This window comes from Puma concolor, chromosome B1, assembly GCF_028749965.1.
Source record: "Puma concolor isolate L17-30 chromosome B1, mPumCon1.1.hap2, whole genome shotgun sequence".
NCBI lineage: Eukaryota > Metazoa > Chordata > Mammalia > Carnivora > Felidae > Puma > Puma concolor.
Window position 1 is genome coordinate 100,617,109 of NC_141670.1, and position 6,989 is coordinate 100,624,097.

The following is a 6,989-nucleotide window of genomic DNA, read 5'->3' on the forward strand; positions in this document are numbered from 1 at the left end:
AAATGGAAAGAATAGAGAGCACTTTCTAGGAGGTAGGAATTCATCTGCCAGTGTGAGAGTCAAAGGCGAGGAAAGTTCACCTTCTAACCAACTCTCGGTGCAGGAAGAGCCCTTCAGGAGTGCTGCAGGCTGAGACGTGACTGTTCATCCCTGAGAAAAACTGAAGAGGCTAAAGTGGGATCTGATATGTGTCGCCTTCTCACCATAAAATTATGCTTGAAGCCACATTCCTTGCTGAGATGGGTAAGTAAATTAGTTCTTTCTCTAGAAATTCTCATTCCTTATAATGAAGTAAGCCTGGGCACCCAACTGTCATTCTATTTGAGATGCAAGAGAGACTTGGTTGGTCCAAGGAGGAAGAGTTCCATCTTTTGGGTCACAGTTTATTGGTAGTAAGTACCTAAACGACACAGATAGGGCATAGCAGGAGAGAACACTGATCCTGCCGACTTAGCCGTGGGGCTGAGAATGTAGCTAATCTAAATGGTTTCTGTGGCTCTGATCAGGAAAATAGAAATGATTTCAACCATATAAATTAAAAAAATAGAATTCCTTTTGATAAATCAATTTTATCAGTTATTTTTTCATAGTGATACTTCATTATAAAATTCACGCCAATCTGACTAAAATTCCTAGTTCATCATCAATGCTAGAAATATTTCGTTCTAAGTGGACACGTAAAAATATTAGATTTTTGTATGCCAATTTGGTAGAAGTAATTATAAGTTATAACTAATGATTCTTAGGGTTAAAGTTAGGGTTTACAAATTAATTGCAACAATTCTGGATATGACTCCAAAATCAAAAGCAACAAAAGCAAAAATAAACAAGTGAGATTATATCAAAGTAAAAAGCTTTTGCATAGCAAAGAAAACCATTAACAAAATGAAATGGTAACCTACTGAGTGAAAGGAAATATTTGTAAATCATATATCCAATAAGAGGCTGATATCCAAGATATGTAAAGAACTCATTGGACTCAATTGCAAAAAAACAGTTTTATTAAAAAATGGGCAGAGAATTGAAATAGACATTTTTCCAGAGAAGACATACAGATGGCCAAGACGCACATGAACAGATGCTCAGCATCATTAATCATCAGATAAATGCAAATCAAAACCACAATGAGATACTACTTCATACCTGTTAGAATAGCTATTATCAAAAAGACAGGCACTTGGCACAAAGTTGTTGCAAACCTGCAGCTGCAGTTGCCACAGTTCTGTCTTCAGTTTCAGGATGTTTCCCAGGGCCCAAAAACGCTCTACGTCTTCTTAAGTTGTCTCTCGGAGTTCAAAGCATTCAGCAAACTATAGCAAAGCAGAGCCACCAGAAATGGACACCTGATTTCCATGACAAATATTGTGATGCTATATTAGCTGTTGGAGCCACTTTCTGTGTTGCTGTATGGGCACATACAGCAACATAAATTGGAATAGAATGGAACGTGTCTCCTGTTAGCAGAGTCACCCCAAAGGAATGGAGAGATCAGCCCAGCTGATATAATACTGAATTGTTTTAAAACCATCTCATAAGGGATAAAAGCACTGTTCACCCATTAAAATATAGCATACTGGGATGCCTGGGTGGCTCAGTTGGTTAAGCAACTGACTCTTCATTTCAGTTCAGATTGTGATCTCATGGTTTGTGGGATCGAGCCCTACATTGGGCTCTGTACTGACAGCACAGAGCCTTCTTGGTATATTCTCTCTCTCTCTCTCTCTCTCTCTCTCTCTCTGTCACTCTCTGCCCCTCCCCCACTCTCTCTTACTCTCTCTCATTATAAATAAATAAATAAAATAGAGCATGATTGAAGAAATAAAGTACATTTGAATCCTTAAAAAAATAAAAAGACAAGAAATCACGAGTGTTGGTGAGGATGTGCAGCATGGAAACCCTAGTGCACTGTTTGTGGGAATGTGAACTGGTGCAGCCATTATGGAAAACTCTATGGGTATTTTTCAAAAAAATTAAAATTAGAACTACCACGTGATCCAGTAATCCCACTCTGGGTATTTAGCCGAAGAAAATGAAAACATTAACTACAAAAAATATATACGCCCTCATGTTCATCGCAGCATTTTTTACAATAGTCAACATACAGAAACAACTTGAGTGTCCATCAGTGGATGAATGGGTAAAGAAATTATGGTCTGGAATGCATATTTATGACAACATGAATGGACCTTGAAGTCATTATGCTAAGTGAAATGAGACAGAGAAAGACAAATACCGTAAGATCTCTCATATGTGGAATCTAAAACAAACAAAACAAAACAAAACAAAACAAAACAAAACCAACCAACCGACCAACAACGACAAAAACAGGTTCACAGTTACAGAGAACAAATTGGTGGTTGCCAGAGTAGAGGTGGGAGAGATGGGCAAAATGACAAAAGGTAAAAAGATCAATCAATCAATAAAGCCAGGCCTCAAAATCACATAATTTTCTACCTGAATAAGATAGTTTAATTGCTCCCACAACTTTCAGTCGACTCACTCATTTAATAGACTTACATACTAAGATCCAGAGAAATTAAACAAATTACCCAAGATCTTATAAAGAGAGACATACCAATTACGTTCCTCTTAATTTTTACTCTCTCTAATAGTGCTGAAGTTAAAAAATTCGATGCCCATGACTGTCTTTAGAAAAACATATTCCAAATCCTTAGATGTTGTCATAGTGCAAAGACTGGTATAAATTCCCCGAGAAGTAAAACTTTCAACTTCCACCCACGAGTAAGTGTTCCATGAATACATACAAGAAACCAGTAATCCTGACTCATCTGAGGGTAAAATAGTAGAGAAAGAGAAAATGGCAGCCAGGAGGGAAACGGATAAGGTGAACTGACAGATGACAAGATATATAATAATTCTAACTTAAGCAATCAAATGAAAAGTATGGTACAGTTTTTAAATTGTCATTAGGGAAATTTGTTATCTCTAAATTGTAAAACATAATTTTACAAAACAGTAATTCAATTCTATTTGCTCAATGCCTTTTTTTCTCCTATCCAAATGACATTTAATCTTCTGGAAGGGTGCACTTAAAAATCACTAATAACGTCTATAGTGTATATTTCTAAATATTTAATCTAAATATTTGACCAAAAAATCATGGTTTACATTAACATGAATACTTATTTTTCAAACCTCTTAAGTCTACAAAGGATTTGAAATAGCTTTAAAAATATCAATCTTTCAAAATTTACTAAATGAAATCAATAATCGACATAGATTTGTTTGTGAAATTTGAGAAGGGCACCTATCATGATATTTGAGCAGAAGGCTGCAATCAATACTACAATCCAAACATCACTCAACAATACAGCATTGCACTTCTGTGAGTGGGTATGCTAATATTAACAACTAGGGGTTCAGCAATTCTATTTAAAATGTATAGTGCACTTTGTTACTGTGGTGAATAATTCATCAAACAATTGCTGGTGTGTGTATATGTATATTTGATGTAGAAGGTCATCGTCTACTTTTAGAGGTCTTTTCCCTAACTCCACAGAGCTTTTGAATTCAATTTCTAGAAATACCATAAAATGTCATTGTCCCTTGATGCGATGATCCAGTTTTAATCATTACTATACCTTCGGGTTCTTCAATTAGTCTTGAAGCAAAATACTATGCCTTAAATTTAATTTTTAGTCATTTATATTTCATGCTCAGGCTGTTCATTTGGAGGAATTAAAATTGTGACAAGTAATGCTTGAGCACTGCTGATAATGTCTGCCACCTGAGTGTCTGCTCGGTGGGCCTCTGCTAGTAATGCTCCTCAATGCCAACACTTAATTTGTTAACTTTTTAAAATTTATTTTTTCAACGTTTATTTATTTTTGGGACAGAGAGAGACAGAGCATGAACGGGGGAGGGGCAGAGAGAGAGGGAGACACAGAATCGGAAACAGGCTCCAGGCTCTGAGCCATCAGCCCAGAGCCTGACGCGGGGCTCGAACTCACGGACCGCGAGATCGTGACCTGGCTGCCGCGAGATCGTGACCTGGCTGAAGTCAGACGCTTAACCGACTGCGCCACCCAGGCGCCCCTTGTTAACTTTTTAAAGTAAAAGAGCAAGACCATTTGGTGGCTCTGTAGAACAACTTAGTAAGCAGCCATTCAGATGTTAAAGGTATTTGTGAGGACTGGGCGCTGTTTAGAGAACAACACAAATGACTTAGGATAAAGGACAGAAATCAGAGGTTTCTATTTTCTTGAATAACCTCAAAATTTCTTTCTTTTTTTTAAAATTGATTTATTTTTGATAGACAGCATGAGCGAGGGAGGGGCAGAGAGAGAGGAGGACAGAGGATTGAAAGGAGGCTCTGAGCTGACATCAGCAAGCCTGATGCAGGGCTTGAACTCACGAACTGTGAGATCATGACCTGAGCTGATGTTGGACGCTCAACCGATTAAGCCACCCAGATGCCCCTAACCTCAAACTTTCTCAGGTGAGGAAAAAATACATGAAATCCTTTATCATTGATAGTAATGCTAAGGCTGGAATCACAAGTGTGGGGAAAATTTCATTTGACATTGCTAGAAAAGTCAGCAGCTTGGATCCTTTGTATGAAACTAGCTTGTTCATATTATTTTCACAGGAGTAATAATTTAATGAGTAAAGCTATTTCTTCAAAACACCTGAGGTTATGCTGCACTTGGCTACCCAACTTTTTTTTTAATTTTTTTTAATGTTTTTTATTTATTTTTGAGACAGAGAGAGAGACAGAGTGTGAGCAGGAGGGGGGCAGAGAATGAGGGAGACACAGAATCTGAAGCAGGCTCCAGGCTCTGAGCTGTCAGCACAGACCCTGATGCAGGGCTTGAACTCTTGAATCACGATTCATGATCTGAGCTAAAGTGGGAGCTTAACCGACTAAGCCACCCAGGTGGTCCGGCTACACAACTCTTGAATCTGCTTAAAACATTCCAACCTTTTGAAATGAAATAACCATCAAATGTTATATCTCCCTCCACAAAAAGTAGTATTACTGGAGGAAATATTTTCATCATATAATAAAATTACCATTATGCAAGATAACATTTTACCTTGTATCTTACCCATCTTAGGAGGACAAGAATATTCTAACTCATAAGAACAGAAATATTATCCTACCTTCAAATTCCATCTAATAAAAATTTTACTCATAGTTAATGAAATACCAGATGTTTTTAATTCTGTATGTTAATTTATTTGGGGATACAATTTCATTAAAGCAAAATTGTGTTATTCCTTTGACTTGATGACACTGATAAAGATATGTTGGAATATTTTAGTAAAACTTGCTCTTAAAAAAAAAAGAATCCTCTGGAAACTGTTCAAGGAATCAAGTAAGTATAAAATTTACTTTATATATATGCAAACCAATATATCCTGCACCTTTGTAAAAGCTAATATAAGAACTGTCACAAAAATTCCAGTTTTAAACTTTGGCTCAAAAATTCATTTATTCATTCAATCACCAACTAAGTAAATATCTACTATGTGTCAAGTTGTGCTATTTGGTCCATACCTATGAGAGTATAAACATTAAATTAAATTTCTTTCCATTGGTCAAGGTGGAGAACCCCAAATAGATTACTGAAAGTAAGGTATTGAGTAGATTTGAAAATCTCACTTTTAAGGATTTTTCTATGAATAGCAAACCCACAAATTAATTAGTCAAAATTATATTTAGGATTATCTTATTTATTTCTTTAGTATAATGTGACTTCATTACTATGGAAGAATCTAATCTTTTCTGAAATCTCTATATTATTTTTAACACAGCAGCTGAATAAATCCCATTTAGCGATTTTCAATTTGATATAGACTCTGAATGTGTACTCCTCCCCTTTGTAGGACCCTATCTCAAGAATTGAACTGGTCAAACTCATTATAGAATAAATCTGATGACTCATAAAGTAGTTTTATTTTAAAAAAAGAGAAAAGAAAACATCATAATACAAATGATTGTGGTCACTAAAAATTATCTTGGGATTTATTATTTGTTTCCTTTTATATTCTTACATTGACTTCAAAAATAGTTTTACTACATCTTGAAAAATTTCTTCTGCTCTTTGACATTCCCAGAAAGGAACCGTGGAATGCTCATATCAATAATAACAATAATGTTTCTATTTTAGTTAACTTTAAATAGACAAAATTTCGTGTAAACATTAATGCTATTATAATTGCTTAATTTTTAGTTGATTCTATCAGTTTTGTCCAAAGACCAGTTAAGTACTTTTTCTATACCTGACAATTCATAACTCTTCAAGGTAATTCCCTTTATGTATTATATTTGCAAATCAGTCCGCCATTAAATTAATGGCAATTGATTATTAAAAGGTAAATAGTTAAGATAGACAAATAAGAAATCTAAAAATCTCTGACCTATAAATACCTTACATAAACTCGCTCTTATAAATTCCTTATGAATTTATTTTATTGACATAAAAGAGGGAACTTTTTTGACAGTTATAAATTATGCTTACAATTTTCTTGTACTATTCTCCTTACCCAGCTAATTGAGTTTTCTTCCAAAGAATTTAGTATTCTCTCATCTCCCACAACACCTGCTTACTCAGGGGCACCATCTTCTGAATTGTACAGGTGGTGGTACAGAAGGGACAGGGCAGGCCTCCAGCTGGAAGTACAGAACATTTGTGTGGGGCAGGGACAGCAAACCCAACAGCTGATACTTGAAGTGAACACCAAGGTTACATCAACTCAACCGGTTCTGTTAATGAAATTGTACTGGAGAAGAAATCCTCTCCAATGGCAATAAAATTCAAAAAATATATAGTTTCCAGTCTCTAAATAAGTTATAGAAAAATAAATTAAAAAAAAAAAAGTCTAGACCAAACATTGATTGAATAACCACTTTTTACGTTAAAAAAAAAAAAAAGAAAAGAAGACCAAGTTATTTTAACCTGTTTATCAGAGAGCCGAAATAAATGGGAGAAATAGAAATTGTATTCCAATACATTTTGCATCAA

General features: G+C 35.3%; 1 pseudogene; it reads left to right on the forward strand.

Moving 5' to 3' along the window:
• The first annotated feature begins 239 nt into the window (after nucleotides 1–239).
• Nucleotides 240–1,501, forward strand: LOC112858815 (cytochrome c oxidase subunit 7B, mitochondrial pseudogene; annotated as a pseudogene).
• The last annotated feature ends 5,488 nt before the right edge of the window (nucleotides 1,502–6,989 follow it).